The sequence below is a fragment of the Cryptomeria japonica genome, chromosome 6 (genome assembly GCF_030272615.1).
Source record: "Cryptomeria japonica chromosome 6, Sugi_1.0, whole genome shotgun sequence".
NCBI lineage: Eukaryota > Viridiplantae > Streptophyta > Pinopsida > Cupressales > Cupressaceae > Cryptomeria > Cryptomeria japonica.
Window position 1 is genome coordinate 269638095 of NC_081410.1, and position 21137 is coordinate 269659231.

The following is a 21137-nucleotide window of genomic DNA, read 5'->3' on the forward strand; positions in this document are numbered from 1 at the left end:
CTGCATCTTCAGTCTGCGAAGTGGTGCCCATCATCAGATCCTCTTTGAGATACCCACTTTTTTAAAAAACTAACTGGTAGCAATGGGCCCTCCGACTCAGCACCATCCAACTTGGCAACTGACTGGCAAAGGAAACCAATGTGTCAATCACTCACTTGTCAAAAAAATTCCATGGGATCCACTTCAGGACTGCCATGTGCATCTGACAATTTGTCTTTTCACCAGTGGTCCAATCCATCTATTCTGCCATGACATCAACCAAGTGGCTACCATGTCACTTTTCTATTTTGTGAAGGTTAACTTTCAGTCATCTTAGGGCTGCGAAATGGCACCGACCGTCCGATCAAAAGGAACTTGATCAATCTTTACTTTCAATCCTTACCACCTCATGGACCAACTTTCCCTTTCGCCATTTTCAAAGCATAAAACCTGTGCACCTTTGGCTTGTGAAATAGCATGAGCTATCCGATCAAAAGGAACTTGATCGGTCTTTACCTTAGCTTAAAACTTGAGTGCCGGACTCACTTCCGCCTTTTTCCATTTCGTGAATGGTAATTCACAGGCATCTTTGAATCACGAATTCATGCGCGTCGTTAGATTAAAAAGAACCTGCATGATGGTTAGGAGCCTGATTAAAAAATAAAACTTTAGGAAAGACTCTAGAGAAAATAAAGCACTGCTAGACCTGCTTAGGGAGAAATAAAAAGGTGGGGACACTTCTCACGATAGACGGACCCTTCCTTAAGTGAATAAAGTAACATGGAATTAGAATGAAAGGGTTTTTCTCAGACATAGGAAGGGTTAAAAACTAAAACCTTAAACCCTCTTCTAGACCAAGAACACAGAAGTAACAAGGCCACAATCCAGCTCAAAAATTTTAGACTTTTAGCCAACTATGGGACAAGAATACCCATTTTTTAAATAGTGATAACATGTAGACCTCCAGGCAATTTCAGATTGGCAATTCTAATGCCCAAATCCTCTTTCAATGACAGAGAAGAGATTTTAAAAAAAATGCAAATATATTTGGGAGATGGTGTGGAATGGAGAGGGGATTGATCATTAAACAAATATTATTGGCATGTGAAATTCTAGCCAACATCTTCCTGTACATTAATCATGGTTTTGAGAGGTTTTTATAAATTTCAAGAAATGAAATCGGCTTCGCAGCTAGATAACCTCATTTTGGATGTTGTCTCTTGCTTAAAGGATCCAAATGGATCAAGCAAATCTGCAATTACAATGTACATTGAGGAGACCCATACTACACCTCCAAACTTTAGAAGGCTGCTGTCCTCAAAGTTAGAGTCATTAACAACAAGTGGTAAATTGGTTAAGATTAGACATAACTACATGCTCAATGGCAAATGCAAACTATTGGGTGTCTCCCCCAAATCCAACGCAGCAGAGCATGAAGGATTGTTGAAACCCTCAAGAAAATGCAATCAGAAACTAACTACACTCTTTCCTCCCATGCATGGTAAGGAACATAGAAAACTCCCAATCAAATGAAATTGACTCTGCCAAATCCTCCTCCCACGTGTTACCAATAGACAATTTGAAATATCTCTCAGGCAAATATATAAATTGGCAGGGGTTTGATGTTGAATTCCCTGAGTAGAAGTTGGAAGGTTGATGTTGAAGTCCCTATGCATGGTGGAGGAGAGGCTACATCAAAACCTTTTAGCAAATGCAAATGCCAACACAGATCTGGCAAGCATGAATCCCCCTATGCAACGTTTGGAGAAGAGGCAATATGAAATAGTTTCAGGCAAAACCGTGTTTTCCTGGAGTATGGCATGGGAAAGGTGTTTGAAGCCTTCAAAGTAAATGTAAAGGGGGTGTTGTTAGTAGTTTCAAATAGGCACCATTAAAACTTAGAAAAAAGTCTTCAAAAGTGCAGTCCCAGGCTTGAGGCTTTATCCCACATTGGCTGGGGAGTGTAATTTTTTGATATTTATATGCAAAGTTCCACACATCTATAATGTGAAATCCTCAAAGGCTTTTGATGAATGGCATTGGTTGGGTGCCCAGGTGGACCCCATGCGTGCAAGCATGGATCCCAAGGTGATCGAGGAGGCTGACAGGTGGCGACAAGGTGGACCCCATGCAGGCATGGATCCTGAGGCAAGCAAATTTTGTAGAGAAGGAGCAGATTAACAAGTGAGCAAGTTGAGGAGATCAGATGGCCCGCATGGATTTGTGAAGGAAACATGATCACCAGTTAAGCTCTGTGAAATAGCGAAAAGCATGTGTGAAAAATGAAGTGTTAAAAAGTGAGCAAGTTCGGAAGATCCAACGGCCCGCGTGACTTCGTGACCTAAAGATGCAAGCTAGTTAGCCATTGCAAAATGGCAAAAGACAGGTGGTAGGTCTAGGTGGAAAGATAGCTCGCAAGTCCCATTGAGGTGTCACTGAGGTGGTGACGATGTGGTCGACAAGCAAGCAGCCCAGTGGTAGTGACGAGGCATTGACGAGGCGGACAAGTGGCAAATAGACGATGTGTCATCCGAGGTGGTGCCCAGTGGATCCCATCAACGAATCAGAGGCTACCATGTGGCAAGGCGTCAGGGCAAAAATCAGGCCAAAAATCAAAGTTAAAATCAAGTTTAATATATAGTTGAAACTATATTAAAAATTGAAAAATTTAAATGATTGTGCACACTTGAAGAATTAATTCACTCAGAGGCTCATTTTTGTCCAAAATACCAAGTATTATATATCACCGAAAATCTCTCGGGATAAGGAATCCAATCAGGTAGTTAATTTTAACAAATTTTGGATATTTTGGGAGAAGTTTCCATGGGAAAGACGAAGAAAATGAATTTCAGTTGGAAGAGAAGACACTTGGTAGTGTGTTATGCAAATCTGATCTTTTTCCCTCTCCTTCTTAATCTGTTTTTCTTCTCATTGTAATGGTTCCAAAATTTTGGAGGAAGTGCTCCAGTTTTCATGGTTTCCATTTCTGAATTACTTGACCCAAATGTGTAGAATTATATGGATCTTTTCAGGGTATAGAGGTTGCAGTGCAGTGTTGTAGATGTTGTTTCTTAGTTGCAGGTCTTACTTGTGTCAAGCATGAGTAAATTTCCCACAATATTGTCTCTATGAATATATTTCATTGTTATGAATTGAATCTTCAAGGAGGCTATAATTTGTCATCTCAAGGAGATCGTATGATTGTTTGTAGGCATTCTTCAATGAAGAGTTTAAATTCTATAATCAGTCATAAACAATGGAATGTGTCCCAGATCTGATAAATTTTATGAATGGAATTAAGTAATGCATTAGTATAGGGTGTTAATGTAGGAATATTGTTTAAGGAAAACCAATTTCTAACTATTGCACATTTGCAGTTTTGTGTGTGACTTTGTTGCCCAATGAACAAGGCACCGGTCTTGCAGATTTGGGGATAGTTTCAGATTAATTCAAATTAAAGACAAATCTATTTCCCTTTATGTTTAGGGGTTTTTGTTCTATCCTTCCAAAGCTCTATTTAACCCATTATTTGTACAAGATCCAACCAATCTGTATGTATTATCTAATTTGTTGAGCTTGTGGAATGGTTTATCTGCTTCATTGATGTTGTCATGGTGAGTAAATGAGTTAATTTCATGCATTAAAAGGGTGTCCCCTCCTAGGTCTAGCAGAACCTGAAGTGCAAGAGGATCAATTAGGGTCCTATGTTATGTTGTCCAAGCCCTGATGTGTTTCATAGATTGAAATTGGCCATTTCATAGAAGGATTGCAGGTGTACTTGGGTTAATCACTTTTGGTGAACAACAGTTTCCACTGTGTCCCATACATCCTTAGGATTGTCCATTTCATGCACATCAATGAACTCAATATCAAACAAGCTGCTTATAAGGGCTTTCATGACTTGCCCATTTTATTGAATCTCTTTTTTGTGATCATCGGTTAGAGTGCCAGTGGGGATTACATAGGGATTTTCAACATAGCTCCAATGTTGAGCACCCAAACTCTTGATATAAATCTTCATTTTTTCCTTCCATATTTTGAAGTTATCCCTATGAACTTAGGACCTTCCCTCTTCATCATTAAAGCAAGATATTTTGCCTCAAGCGGTTAAGTTTATATCACCGAGGACCTGGAGTTGCTCTGATACCAATTGATGAATAATGATGAACTACTAAGGTCCTAACTGGTACTGAGAGGGGGGGGGTGAATCATTACACATAAAAACTTGCTCAAATACTGTGACAAATCAAAATAGATAACCAGTTGTCATATACTGTTGTACTTAACCATAGAAATACTAGTTAACAGAAATACTTCAGACAACTAAACCTGGTTAAACAAAAGTACTTCAAACAACATTCAACAGATCTCAGATCTTGATAGCTACTTTATTAGTTTAGTCATTCATGAGTTGTATTAGTAATATCACAACCATTAGCTCTACATACATATACTGCCGAACAAAAACTACTCAATCATCACATGAAAACTCACAACCCATAACACACAGATTTTTTCACATAGAAACCCAAATGGGAAAAACCACGGTGGGGATGAATACCCACAAGCTTGTTTTTGAACTCTTTTGAAGTCTGCTCTGTTTGGAGCCTAGTCCGGTTAAAGACTTTACAATAAGGTTCTGTTAGGAACCGATCCTATTAGGGATCACTTGGTTAAGGGATGGCTATAAACCCTGTTAAAGGTTACCTCACTAGAGGATTTAGAGAACTCAATGAACTTGAGTCACCTAGTTAGAGGATTTGCAACAAGCCTATTAAAGCTACCTGATCAAGGGATTTTCCTTCTATTGAGATGGTTAGAAGTCAACAAGTAAAGCTCTGATCTGATAACAACACTACTTGCTAAGGTAGGTCCTTTTTAGTTCCTCTCCTCTGCAATCAAACTTTGTAGATTCCACACCCTGGTTTGGCAAGTATCTCAACATGCGGACACAAACACAACTTTTGCCAACACAGTCAATAACAAACATCATTGACCTTATAGAAAACATTTAGGTTTTCAATTACAAGTGGTCCAATCCTAACTGTTAAGATGCATTACATAGAATAAAACAATCTAAGAAAGATCTCGAGTCATTCTGCATTGTCCAATCTTCACCGCAACTAGAAAATAGTAACCCATCATGCGCTTTTCACATACCTCTAAGAAAATGTACATTCCCAAGGTAGACATTCAATGAATTTGATCTTCACGTGCAAGATCCTCAAAGAGATTCTTCACATGCACATAGCTGACATGACATCTCAATCTCATCCTTATCTCTTAACTAACTCATCACAGAATGTCATCGGTTGCACCGCATAAGTTAGATCACCAAACCAGAAAACCTTGAGCTGAAGTGAGACTACAAACGGGTAGTTACATTGAACCTCGACATCAGTTCACACCATCGCAATTGAATATAGCTGCTTCCAGTCTTTACATTGGTTCATACCAGTTCACCTACTTGAACATCATTTACTGGTTCACTTATTGACATCAATGACAACATACACTATCACCACTTCATCATATGCCAATAGTTACAACCAAGGAGGAGGCTACAATCAAAGATGGAACTTTAGGGGTAGAAGACCATTCTCTAGAGGAAGATCCCAAGGTAGAGGATCTCCTAGATGCTACAACTGCAACCAAGAAGGGAACATGGCCAATAGATATCCAGAGAAGGCTACAAGCTCCATGGGAGAAAGGAGGAGCAAATTGGTGTAGGAATTTGATTGCCAAAGTGTGGAAAGTGAAAACACCTATCAAAGTATTAATGGTCCTTATAGCTATGGCTACCTTGAAAGAGGAGAGGCTCTGATGATGAGGAGAGCAGTAATCACCATGAAGATACCTGACAAGGAGCCTACACAAAGAAAGTCTCTTTTCAAGACTACTTGCAAGGCAGGAGGAAAGGTATGCAAGGTCTTGATAGACTCTAGGTCTACTAAAAATTTTGTATCACATGAAATGGTAGAAAAGCTTAAAATGAGAAGGTTGCCTCATCCTTACCCCTATAAGGTCTCATGGCTCACCCAAGCTCAGCAAGAAGTTGTAGAAGAGAAGGCTTGGGTACAGTTTCATATTGGATCATATAAAGATAGATAGCTATTTGACATAGCCAAGATGGATGCATGCCATCTCTTGTTTGGAAGACCATGGTAGTTTGACTTGAAGGCTCATCATGATGGGGTTAGAAACACCTACTCAATAACCAAGGATGGTAAGGTGATAGAACTCCTACCTCTGATAGAGGAAGAGATGGATCCAAAGGGGAAAGATGCCAAAGTGTCGATGGTAGAAGGAAATAAATTCATGAAGGAGATTGTAGAGAAATGTGAAGTTTGTTATGCCCTTATGCCTAGTCCCAAGGTGACAAAGAAGGAGCAGTTTGCAGAAAGGAAAGAAGAAGGATAGAGGCACATAGACCCTGCGGTCAGATAGTTGCTTGAAAAATACAAAGGAATCATCTCAGATGGAATGCCAAGATCCCTACCACCAGTAAGAGACATAAGCCATTGCATAGATATGATCCCTAGATCTACCTTACCAAACAAAGCAACATATAAACTTACTCCAGATCAGAATGTAGAGATGGCAAGACAAATTGAGGAGTTGCTAGAATCAGGGCTAATTGGCAAAATCTTAAGCCCATGTGCAGTACCTACTATCCTTGCACCCAATAAAGAAGGCAATTGGAGGCTAAGTACAGACTCAAGGGCCATTAACAAGATAACTATAAGGTATGAGTTCCCAATCCCTAAGATAGAGGATTTACTTGATTTCTTGGGGAGTGCAAAATATTTCACCAAATGGATCTAAAGAGTGGATACCATCAGATTAGAATAAGGCTAGGGGATGAATGGAAAACAACTTTTGAAACCAATGAGGGGTTGTATGAATGGAAAGTCATGCCATTTGGGTTGTCCAATGCCCCTAGTACCTTTATGAGGTTTATGAATGAGGTCTTGGTGGAGTTCATAGGAAATTTTGTGATAGTATACCTTGATGATATCTTAATCTTTAGCCACTCAAAGGAAGAGCACCTCAAACATATAGATATGGTCCTCAAAAGGTTACATGAAGAGTAGATAATGATAAATTTGGATAAGTGTTTGTTCATGTAGGAGGAGATCATCTATTTGGGCTTTGTAATCTCACAAGGTGAGTTGAAAATGGACCAAGAGAAGGTAAGTGCTATACTATCTTGGCCAACACCTAAAACCATGAATGATGTCCAGAGTTTCCATATTTTAGCAACTTTTTATAGGAATTTTATAAGGGGATTTATTCATGTTTGTGCACCAATGCTTGACACAATAAAAGGAGGACAAAAGTGCAGGTTTAGTTGGACCAAGGAGGCAGATGACTCATTTGAAACCTTGAAGAAGAAAGTTGCAAAACAACTAGTCCTTGCCTTACCAGACTTCAACAAGATATTTCAGGTGGAATGTGATGCAAGCCACATGGCTATTGGGGTAGTGCTTAGTCAAGAAGGAAGGCCAATTTATTTTTTTAGTGAAAAGCTAAATGATGCCAAGAGGAGATACTCATCCTATGACTTGGAGATGTATGCTTTGGTTCAATCATTGAAGATTTGGAGGCACTATTTATTGCCTAATAAGTTCATAGTTTTTACTGATAATCAGGCACTCAGTTTCATGAACAGTCAAGAGAAGTTAAACCACATGCACATGAAGTGGGTAGAGACCCTACAAGCCTTCACATTCACCCTCAAGCATAAGAAGGGGGTCAAGAACAAAGTTGCAGATGCCTTGAGTAGGAGGGTCTTAAACATCAACCAAATAAAGATGGAGAGTGTTGGTATTGACTCCTTGAAGAATATGTATGATGTTGATGAAGAGTTTGGAGAGATCTACAAGGTATGTGAAACTTTTGGTGAGAGGTATCATGTTGAATTTTTTGAATTTCTGATACAAGATGGGTTTCTATTCAAAGGTGGACAACTATGCATTCCTAAGTGTTCAATGAGACTGAATAGCATTAGGGAGAAGAATTGTGGAGAAATGGCAGGTCATTTTGGTCTTGACAAGACCCTTGACCTTGTGAAAAGACATTACTACTGGCCTAAGTTGCAGGTAGATGTAAGGAATTTGTGGAGACATGTGTAATCTATCAAAAATCCAAGGGCAAATCCACCAATGTAGGCTTGTACCAACCCTTACCCATTCCTTCTAGGCCATGGGAGAGCATAAGCATGGATTTTGTGTTGGGGCTGCCTAGGATAAGGAGAGGGTTTGACACTATCTTTGTAGTGGTGGACAGATTTAGCAAAATGGCTCATTTCTTACCATGTAAAACCTCTTGTGATGCCTCATATGTTGCAAACTTGTTTTTCAAAGAGGTATTTCGGATGCATGGGTTACCTCTAAACATAGTTTCAGACAGGGATGTGAAGTTCTTAGGTCACTTTTGGAGGACCATTTGGAAGAAGTTGGGAACTAACCTCTCTTTCTCATCATCCTACCATCCTCAAATGGATGGGCAAACTAAATTTGTCAATAGGTCCTTGGGGAATCTATTAAGATGTTTGACTAGACAACATGAAGAAAAATGGGATAACATCTTGTCACAGGTAGAGTTCTCATACAATGACACCATAAATAGGAGCACAGGGAGGTCTCCTTTCCAAATTATGTATGGCATCCACCCAAGGGGTGTATTGGAGTTAGTGATTTTACCAAGGAAGAGCCCATTATTGCAGATGTTGAAGCTTTTGCATCACCCATAAAGGAGGTCCATGACCAAGTGAAGTCTCATCTCTAACAATCTACAGTGAAGTACAAGGCTTATGCTGATAAGAAAAAGAGGGATGTGTAGTTTAGTGTTGGGGACTTGGTATGGGTACATTTGAAGAAGGAGAGACTCCCAAAGGGTAAGCACACCAAGATCATGTAGAGGAAGATTGGACCATGTCAGATTTTGAAGAAATGTGGACAGAATGCCTATGAAATTCAAACTTCCTCCCGATCTTGGATTGTCACCCATTTTCAATGTATGTGATCTTACACTTTTCAAAGGTGATGGCAATGAAGTGGAGGAACCAATGCAGGGTGCAATGGACAATGATATTCCAAGGCATGAATAACCAAATTTGAGCAAGATTCTAGACACTAAAATCACAAAGAGGACAAGGAACAAGGATTACATTTTGTATTTAGTGGCTTGGTAGGACAAACCAGACTCTGAGGCAATTTGGATGATAGATAAACAAATTTCCAACCATGGTGCAGACCTCCAAACTTTGATCTCAAGTGGGCTTGAGATCTCTTCTCCCAGGGAGTATGGTGTAGGGGAACCTCTTCAACCAGCAAATCATGGATACGAAGATGAATACTAGGATCATAGTGTTTGTCTTAGTGTCTTGTGTTTATGCAAGTTTCATGTATTCAATAAAGACCCCACCATGTAACCAATGTCACTGATTAGGCAAATTGATAAGCCAATTGGGACAATGTGGTTAATAGGGGTAGTAGGATGTTTTTTTTTGTGTTTTATAGGTTTTTAGGATGTCTTAGTTGTGTTTGGTTGATCCAAGATGTGAGGATCCCAAACTTGTAGTGTTTGAAAACTTTTATGCAAAAATGCAACTTTTGAGAGCAAAAGTGCAACTTTTCAAAATGCAGTTGATGTAAGCCTTTTAATGGCTCCAAGCTCCTTCAAATTTGGCTAGTAACCATTGGAGAGGGTTATAAGCCTTATGGACATGATTCCCAAGGTAGGAGAGATTGTGGTTTAAAGTTTTGATGCAATAAGACACAAACAAAACTGGGTTTTCCTAGAAATTCTTTTGTAGAGATTGTACGTCCTTGTACAGATTGAATTGAGAAAAACCATTCTTGAAGTAGTTGGAGGGTTGATTCAAATTTATTTTTGTGGTGGTCTGAGGCTTTGATCATTTCTGAGTAGGGAGAACACTTTATTTTTTTTACTGTAACCCGGAAAGCAAGGGTTTTTTCCAAAAATGGCCATATCTTGCATTATTTCCATCTATAAGCTTCTTCCTTTGGTGGAGTGTAGGATAGGCCTATTTATTCTATGGTTTTGATGGGTTTTTGTAGGGGAGACTTGATTTTGTGGAGAAAGAGACAAATCTAGGTAGGCATCTCCATGTGACTACCTTGAGCAATATTAGGACAGTCATCCTAAACCCTTATAGCGGTGGATTATAGGCGTGAAACCTTGGAATTAAAGGTTATTTACCATCCCCCACATGCTCATGAAGTTTATTTTATATTTTGGATTCAAGAAATGGTAATTGCTTTGAAAAATATGCCTAATTGCCCTAATTAGGTCTCTAAGCCTTTAAGGGGTTTAGACCCTAAAAGTACATATCTTGCCAATCCATTTTGGGGATGAGTGTAACTCCAATAAGGGTATCTAGAATGGTGATTATTTTATCAAAGTGTGTGGAATATTATGGAGTTAAGTTCAATTCTCTCACTAAATAGGGCTACTAGCCTAAGGAGTAGGTTTCCAAAGGAGGTATAAGGATTTGAAGACAAAACCTTAAACCAATGCTTGGAATAGTCCTTAATAGTAAAAAATAAACCAATTCCAAAGCCCCTAAGAGTAGGAATTATGGAATGGTGTATTGAAGGTGTTAAGGCCTTATACTCAGCTTGTGGAGGTGTTAGCCTAGTGGATTTGTGAGTAGTTCTACCCAAAGGTGTGGAGTCCTTCCTTGTAGGGCCCTTGTGGTCATTTGAAGGGTCAAAACCTAACCCTATTGGACTTTTCCTTAGGTGTGTGTAGGGTTGTGCATCAGTATCTATGTTCACAGATGTATTAGCCATTGTTCTCAATTCATTAATACCATTAGCCTTCATTTTGTAAGCCGGTCGTAGGGTTCTCAAAACTTTAGAAATAATTTCATCTTCACTCAGATTTCCACCACAACATTTAATTATCATTACAATCTCATTTACCTTTTCCATGAGTGCAATGATCCTTTCATCTTCTTCCATCTTCATGTTTTCATATCTCACCCGGTAACCATCAAGTTTAGAAATCTTCACTGTAGGGTCACCTTCATTAAGAGTCTCCAACTTATCCCATATATCCTTTCTAGATGATTTTTTGGTCAATTCCATTATTTTTTTATCAGAAAGTGCACACAAGAGGGCTTCTTTTGCTCTACAATCATTCTCAGGCTCCTTATCTAGGTTTGTCAGAGGATAATTTCCAGATGTCAGATTATGAGGTGTGACACCATTATGTGTGATCTCCCAAATCTCCTTGCCAAGACATATCAAATGAGTCTCCATCTGAATCTTCCATACTATGTAATTTGTTCCATCAAGCCTAGGAATATCTCTCTAAAAGATAGCTCCAGAAGAACTATATGAATTGGAAATGTTAGTCACCATAGGATATTCCTCAAGTGGTTGAGCTTTCTATAGAGAGGACCAAAGCTCTGATACCAATTGTTAGACAGTTCAAATAACTGGAAGACAACTGATAAGGGGGGGTGAATCAGCTGGCTTAGATCACCAGAACCATTAGCAATTAAAACTTAAATACCAAAACCCAAAACATTAATACCAGAATGCTTAAACTAAATACCAGAATAGCAGTTAAACCAATTAAGCATAAACAACAATCACAAAATAAATACCGTCCACATGACACCAGGATTTCTACGTGGAAAACCTGGTAAAGGGAAAAACCATAGTGGGAAGCCTACCTATAGTTAGATAATACTTCTGCATTAAGTATATGAATTATAATTGAGGGGCCTGCACTTGCAAGAAGGCCAACAGCCTAGAGCGCATTGCTCATCACAAAAGGAGTCTCACTGACTGTTAGATACTTGATTACTCCCAAAGACACTGAGAGGGGGGGTGAATCAGTGTCTAACTAGTTAACAAAATATTTAAACTTGTTTGCAACTTTATAACCTAAATTAATATACTGGTAAACAAGTAATAATGCAGTAAAGAGAAATAAGAGAGACAACATCAATGCACACCATAACACAAGATATTTTGGCGAGGAAACCCAATAGGGGAAAAACCTTGGTGGGATTTGTGACCCACAATATTTACTCACTGGCCAATATGAATAAATATTACTGATACAATAGGGGCCTGCACATGCAGGAAGGCCAACAGCCTAGAGCTCACAGCTCAACAACAAAACTGGAGTCCCACTTGGTGGAACCTAAAATTACAGGGCAAAACTTGGTAATTGATAGCCGGATTGCTCAAGTTGGACAATCAAAAAATTATTCTCAAAAAATTATTCTACAGGGAGTATATCTTACCCAAGAATATTTTTTGCAATGTGATTATATTTTGCATATAAATGTATTTTTTGCAATGTGATTATATTTTACATATAAATGATTTAAAAATCAAATATATTTTTACAAAAGGGCAGGGAGAGGGAGTTGAACACTCAACCTCTCAACCCGACCTTCCTAACTACCCATACCTACCCTCCCCTTTTACCAATTGCTCTATTGTATTACTTGAAAATGTTTATTAGGGTAAATTACTATGGATAATAATTTACAAATATTTCCACAAGATTTTAATTTATTAAAGTAATCTTGAAATGTGGAAATACATTTTGAAATATGTGATTTAAATAAATTATTTTTACCCTAAAACATTGGTAAAATATATATTAGGTTAAAATGTTATTTCATATAAATGGATCTTATTTTGAAAAATACCTTTTTTACTCTCTTGTAAATTATTTTTGCCCTTAATCACTAAATTAAATACTTTAGGGTGAATTTTATTTATTAAGAGATTAATTAAAGGATAAATATTTATTAAAATGTTGTTTTATGTGCACAAAGCTAAAATTCTTGGGCAAACATTAAAAGGGAGTATTCTTCATCCAAGATTACATTTGGACATTTTTTTGTGATATAATATTTCTAATTATTACTTGGGAAAGGCATTTTGATATTTATAGCATCTTGATATACTTATGTAAGCAGTATTTTCTTTTTGCCTTTTAAGAAATTATAATTGTAATATTTCTTATCAAAATAAAAAATATATGTAGTATTGGCTGACCGAAATAGGGTTTGATATATTACTATGTCATTTTATATTCTCTTAATATTATTTTCACCCTAGGTAAATAATTTGAACATATTCATTAGGGTGAGTCATTTAATGCTTGATTGCTTTTTACAAAGGTTATTTCATATGATATAATTTTTCCCATCCAAATTAAAGATTACCAAAAGGTGAGAAAGTATTGTAACATTATCGGAAGGGAAATATTTTCTTTTACTTACTATACAAAATCTTTTACCTTATGTTATTTAATAAAAACTATTATTGGAATAAATATTTACAAGTGTTTAATACTTTGATTTAAGTGAATTATTGTAAATAAGTATTTTACATAGGGTAAAATGATTATTGCCTAATCTAAAGTAGAATATATTTAATCTTTAATTAATAAGGGATTTGATTGGTTTATTTTATGTGCATGAGATATTGAATATTTATGGGAAGTATTATCAAAGCGGAGGATAAAGGATATATTATTAAAGCTTTATCTAGTGTGTATTTTAGGGATTCAAATATAATTATCTCTATAAACCAAAGGGTGTGTCCTTTGGAAAAACAACTATCTATAACTCCCTCCTATATGCGAAAGGGTATGTCCTTTCACATATGTCTTTTGGATCAGGTATTTATAGGGAGTCTTTTTCAATTAAAAGAAGAAGTGATCCAGAACAAATTCACAATCTGTCAGGCTGCCAGTAAGGACTATGGGATGTCTGTATTGGAGAAGTCTCTAGGAATGGAAGTATCATTTTGAGCAATCACTGTGTAATGGAGTATTTGTAAGTGTAGCTATTGTATGCATTCATTCTCCAGAAATTAATATACAAGATTCATTGTTTCAATTCCAGAATTCATGTATACTTTTGTGTTGATGAATTTCATTTTGTCCTCTTGATAAATCTGATAAAGGGTTTAATATAGTGTGCCACCACAAGCTGTTATAATTGAATATAAGATTGGCTTCTTCATGTTCTTATAACACTTAATGGAACCTCTGTATTGATGGTCTTGTGTTTACAAGTTACCTTAAAACTGTCTCAAGAGTCTGATCAAATTGTTTGTCCACAAAGTATCGTGCATATTCTTGGATAGAGGCACTGGTCTGTTATTTATTTCTGAGATTTTGATTTGTATACATAAGGTCCTTACAGAGAAACATTCTTCCATATCCTATTTGAAGTAATCATTGTAGATTTCATTCAAGTCCTAAAAGCATTTCATTTTCAATATACAATATCTTTAACATACACTTTTATTCATATTTAGTTTTTAGTTTTCAAAGTATTCAGCTAAAGCACATGATATAGCATAGTTGCAGAACACTGATTTGCCAGTTGTGTAAACTTTCTTAGAGAATTAAATCCACATTTAAATAACTCTTTTGTGCTTGAGAGGGAAGGGTACACCCGCCTAGGTTTTGTGGAGCCTAAAGTGCAGAGGGATTTGGTCTTCGACCATCCCTTTTTGTTGGCCAAGGCTGATTGGATTTCCTAAGGAGTTGGCAAGTCTTTGGGTTTTCCAATCTGCGGTTTTGGGCACCAACACCACTGACTACAAAATTGGATGATTAAATTCAATGACAATGTATTACTCAAAATAGCATCTGCAATGCTGGATTCAGTACCAATTTAAGCTCTATCAAATACCTCTACCATAAACCTTTCTTCCCTCTGCTCTTCTTTTATTCACTCATAAAATACTTACATCAAAATTCATATGCAGATATTCACTCAAATATTCATTACCTAATTACATAATCATCTGTTACAAAATGACCTACAAGATCTCATACATATATGAGTCTTTACAATACATCATGTCGGCTACAAATAACTAATTACATTACAATATTTTTCACATAAACAAAACTTTATCATATGTCGGCCTGGGTGCCGCTATGATTCATTGGCGGTGTAAATTGGATGCTGGTGTGAATGAACTTTGTGTAGCTGTCAGTGCCAATATGCGAAGTTTGTTGTCGGTATAATCAATAGAATCCCATAGAACCCTATTACTAGTTGGTTGCCATCAATGACAACATCAACCATTCTCATCTGAGTGTGTAATGCCAACAATCTCCCCATTTGGCTTTGATGGCAACACTCATGAGAAAAACCAAAAACCAAAATTACCAAAACCGAAAGTGCTCTCCCTGAGCAAATGATCTTCTTGAGTATACCTTTTCTCTATCACTCCCCCTTTGACATCAATGACAAAGGTTGTAAAAAAGAATCAAAAATTCAAAAATTCTAATGTAAAATCTGAAAGATATCCGCTACAATCAGATTAAGTCCTTGCAAAAATTTAGAACTATCAAAAATGATACCCTTAATCTATCGGATCATGTTAGTTAGATGATGCATTTGTTCCTTCGGTGATCTTCCTCTTGGAATAGTAGACTTAGATAGTCCATTTTAGTGTGTCAACAGATTGTCCAATCTAGGACCATGTTTGTTCTTTAACTCTCGGGCTTTTAACTTTAATTGAGCTTTCTCCTTTTCAAGATTTTCTATTTTCTCCTCATATACTTCCATTTCCTGATCTAAAAATGAAGTGAGTTTAGAAGAACCAATCAGGTTGTCTGCTATATCATCAATTTCCTTTTGTGTCTGTTTAATCTGATCATCAATATCAGCAGTCAAATGGTGTGGCTTGCAAACATCTCTATACAGTTCCTTAAACTCCAAAATTGTTGAATTTAGTGCCGGTATTAAGGAATCTAACTTTCATGTACAATCCTTAATAGATTAATTAAAGAAATCTGCCTTCTCCTTATTTACCCTTTCTCTAATTGTCTCCTCATTAATCTTATCAATCGATTGAATATTAGATGAAATGAATTTAGACAATGTGTCTAACTTACCAATAGAGCCTACAAGATCATCTACCTTACATGCTAGTGATATGTGTTGTAAAATAGGTAAGGTGTCATCAATAGCCTTAAATGCTAAGGCATTGCATTCAATGATCTTCTTGATAGAATCTAATAAAACATCAGTTACATTGGTAGGTCTTTAATCCATGGTGGAAGTGATAGGCAGAGTGAGATGTTTTGTAGTAGGTTTCTTATCATCTTCGGATGTCTGCACATTAACCACTTCTGCTAACTTACTACCATCATTTACCTCTTCTTTATTTACTATTACTTCCTTATGATCACTCTGTGTTTCAATTTTGTTTTCAACTTTACCATCATCTTTACTTTCTTCCTTGCTGACTGTCGGTTCAGCTATACTCTGTTCTTGTCCCTTACCTTTTTCAGTTTGTGCTTCTACTTCTACTTGTGCTTCTATCAGTTTCTCAATGTTCTGTTGAGAGTCAATAGTGTTGACTAGTGACTCAGAGATCTCAGTGTTTCTAGCTTCAATTTTCTTTTCTTCAACATTCTTAGAAGATTTATCTATAATTACATTGATATCTTGAGTATCCACATTCATGGTAAATAAAATGTTTGACTCCAGATCAATATTCTTAGTGTTCACTTCCTCTATTTTATCTTCTTCATGTTCAACCTATGCCTCAACTTGTTCTTTAAGTTGTTTCTTTGCTTGTTCCTTAACTTGTTTCTCAACTTGTTTCTCTTCCACTACTAGTGGTGTGTCTTTAACAGGTAGGGGTAGGTTATCCTTGATAGTCAAGTCAGGAATACCACCAACTTTATTCTTACCCTTATCAATTTTTTGATATACTTTAGTGAAAGACTTGTCTATTTTCTATCTATCCTTCTCTTCCTTCTTCTCCTTTTCCACAAAGAATATATCCCATTTGTCAACTATTTCATCAACAATTTCTTTGACTTTGTCTGCCATTAAACTAACCTATCGGTGACCACTAACAAAAACTAACCGGTTGGCTTCTGCAATCAATTCATCAATCTCCTGCCGGGAATTGACAGGTTGAACCGCCAACAATGCTTCAACTTTTAATTTCTTGTCAAGTTCCATTATAGACATTCTTTTTGCCTCAAGTCTCAGATAAATATCATCAGGCAAATCATCAATGACCTCAATTAAAACTTTCTTGTAAATATCAAGATGTAGAATGATACTTTCCTCAATTGTTCCCTTATCAGAATCTTTGAAAGTATGATAACATTTCCTGATATTGCTAAGGTTTTCATCCTGGGTAATTTCATTTATAATTTCTTCTGGGAATAGAATATTTGATACCTTAGGTGTCAGTTTCTTTGGTGTAAGTTTCTTTCTCTAAATGTTGGGCTCTCTCATAGCTTGTTGTTTCTTCCTTAGTGTTCTTGTCCTCTTTGGAGAAGGAATAGGTGCTGGTGAAGGTTTCCTTTTCTTTCTTTCAACTCTTTTAAATTCTGCTACTTTATCACTTTCTATCTCAGAAGAAGTAACAACTGAGGAAACATGAGCTACTAGTTGTTGTTCAGTTTTACTTTCCTTCACGCTCTCAGCAATATCACTCATCTATTCAAATCCCATCAATCCTTTCTTAACATCTACTACAAACTTCAAAGCATCTTTCATTAGTTTTTCTCTTTTCTTCCTCTCCTTCATCATGGATACATCACTCTCAATTGTTTCAGCTATGCCAAATATCTTCTCACTCGATTCCCTTGGTGCATAAAGAAGTATCCTTGCATAAGACTCAAGAATGTTCAAATCTACTTCATAGCCCATCTTTGTTATCCAAATGGTTCGAGGAGTAACAACCTCCATCCATGTCTCATCTCTCTTCATTACAAAACATATATGTTTGTCATATTTGTCCACAATGCTTTGAGGAATCCTTTCCCTTGCCTTGATCTTAGTTTGAAAGTTCTTGAAATAATCTTTTACCATCTTGTCACCATGAACACCTATGCTAATAATTGCTTCCATAATCTATCTTCCAATAGGGATGTCATAAGCAAAGTCCTTGTGACCAATGTCGAGAATCTCCTTTGTGAAATAAAGCATTAGGCATATAAGTAAGTTACCAAATATGAAGGTTCCTTTCTTATCAACCTTGATCTTCCCCAAATTGTCTAGAAGTTCATCCTTTAGCCATTAACAAATGTCAATCTTTGCACTATTCTTCACCATTTCATATGCACTATGTATACACAGACTAGAAACAAAATTTAACCTATTTGTATGAGAAACTCTATAACAAATAACCATACTCACATATTTCACATTCTCATTAGTGATATCACTAACTCTTAGGGATCTACTATCAGATGTAGTGTCGGTTAGGTTCAAAACGCCCTTGTTTGGGATCTTCTTCTTCTTGTTAGGCCTAGTACTGGTAGAGGGTAAACCAATGACCGCCTTGATTGTCTCCTTAGTAATTTTGAAAACAGAATCTAACCACATAAATTCGCCATGAACCCTGCTAAGTACAAGATGAACTATCTCATCTAGAAATTTAGGAATGTTCAAGATATCAACAAATCCTAAATCCTCAACAATCTTATGCTCTGGCTTGATTAAACCTTGTTTATCAGCTATAACTTTCTGGTATATGATTTTCAAATTATCAAACCCTAAACTCTCTATGTTGTAATGAATATATATCCTCGGATCTTCAGCAAAATCAACTCCCTTCAGAATTTTAGAAAATCCACCAATGGAATCATCCTGTTTTACTATCTTAGGAATGATCTTAAAAATGGGTCTAGGATGCTTAACATTCTCTACCACATTAGGGTTTGCAATGAATTCGAGAAGAGAAGATGAAGTAGCCATGATACTAAAATAAATACCTTTTCTGCAAGTGAAATCCTCTGAAATGCCCTGAAAATGTCTTAGCTACTTCACCTCTTGAATGCCTTTGCTCTCTTCATGCTCTTCATAAATTTGATTGCTTTATGATTCAAAATGAGGGATTTCCGTGCTTTATAACCAAAAAGTTTGCCAACAACTACATTATATACTTCTGGTTAAGTGAAAACTTAACATGTCTACCGATAAAGAAGAAATATAAATTCTTACCATCAACTGAGGGTAAAATGCATGATTTTCAATTTGTTGCCTTACCCCTAAGGATTATTCCTCAGTTAGATGAAGTACTTCTTGCCAGTGTAGGACTACCCTGTTCTGCCAGTACAGACACAAATTCATCACTATTTGATATCTCTTCCTAACCCATTTTTTAGAAAATTCTTGCTTGATTTCAGTCACCTTTTCTTTGCCTTTGTTATTGGATCCTTTATTGTTCACCAGTGAATTCTTGCTTCTACAAAATTTTGCAATATGCCTAATCTTGTTACATGCATAACAAGTTACCTTGTTTCTCTGAATTGCCTTTCCATAACCTTGATCGGTTTGAGTTCTACATTGATTAGATAAATGTCCAAATCTACCACAAACATAGCATTTCACATTCATTTTGCAATTGTCTAAGTTATGAACATTTTTATTGTATTTGGAACATTGACCGATGGGTAAGTTTGTATTCTGATTATTTCTAAATCTATACTGATTTTCTCTATGACCAAATTTGTTGCAATTAAAATATTTCCCATTAAATTTATAAGCATTAGGTTGCCTTACCGGTTTGTTGTAATCATGATTGTTTGCAGTTTTGGAGCTTTCTCTGTGTTCAAATCCAAGTCCAATTATTTCTCCATTAGGTTTCTAACTTTTCAGCATATCATCAAGATTATCTAAACTTTTCTTGAATTTATCTTTGTATTCATTTGCAGTGACCAACTCACTTTCCAAAGTGCTAACTTGTCTCAAAAGTTCCTCTTTGTCATGTTGCATGTGAATAAAATCAGTTTTGAGCATATCATTTTTATAACTAAGCCTTTGAGATTCATCTGATCTTTCATTAAGTCTTCTGGCCAAATCTTCCTCATTCTTCTTTCTATCTTCAATATCTTTGCATAGTCTCATGGTTAAATCTTGCATCTCATTCTTCATGTTACTATTTTCTTGTCTCAATTTTTCTGCAATATCTCTAAGAGTTTCTTTTTCTTCATCATCTTGATTTTTCAATTGCACATGTAATTATTTTCTCTTATTCTTTTCTATAACCCGGTTATCTTGAAGTGCTCTGATAAATTCTTGAGTAGTTCTGAGTTCATATTCTAGTTTGATATTCTTCAATTTTTCTGCATCAAAATCTTCAAGAGCTCCTTCCAATTGTTGTCTCAAACTTTCCATCGGTACCAGTTTCAGAATCTTCCTCAAGCTGTTAGGCTTCTGTAAATAGAGGACTAGGCTCTAATACCAATTGTTACATACTTGATATGTCCCAAAGACACTGAGAGGGCGGGGGGGTGAATCAGTGTCTAACCGGTTAACAAAAGATGTAAACTTGTTTGCAACTTTATAACCTAAATTAATATACTGGTAAACAAGTAATAATGCAGTAAAGAGAAATAAGAGAGACAACATCAATGCACACTATAACACAAGATATTTTGGCGAGGAAACCCGGTAGGGGAAAAACCTCAATGGGATTTGTGACCCACAATATTTACTCACTGGCCAATATGAATAAATATTATTGATACAATAGGGGCCTGCACATGCAGGAAGGCTAACAGCCTAGAGCTCACAGCTCAACAACAAAACTAGAGTCCCACTGACTATAAAATTGGATGATTAAATCCAATGAAAATGTACTACTCAAAAGAGCATCTACAATGCTAGATTCAGTATCGGTTTAGGATCTGTCAAATACCTCTACCATAAACCTTTCTTCGCTCTTCTCTTCTTTTATTTTCTCATAAAATACTTACATCAAAATGCATATATAGATATTCGCTCTCATATTCATTACCTAATTACATAACCATCTCTTATAAAATGACCTACAAGATCTCATACATATATGAGTCTTTACAATACATCATGTTGGCTACAAATAATTAATTACATTACAATATAATTTGCATAAACAAAACTTTATCATATGTCGGCCTGGGTGCCCATATGATTTATTGGTGGTGTAAACTGGATGCTGGTGTGAATGAACTTTGTGTAGCTGCCAGTGCTGGTATGTGAAGTCTGTTGTCGGTATAATCAATAGAATCCTGTAGAACCTTGTTACCAATTGGTTGTCGTCAATGACAACATCAACCATTCTCATCTGAGTTTGTAATGCCAAAACTAACTACATAGAAATCCAGAGAAGTGTTGA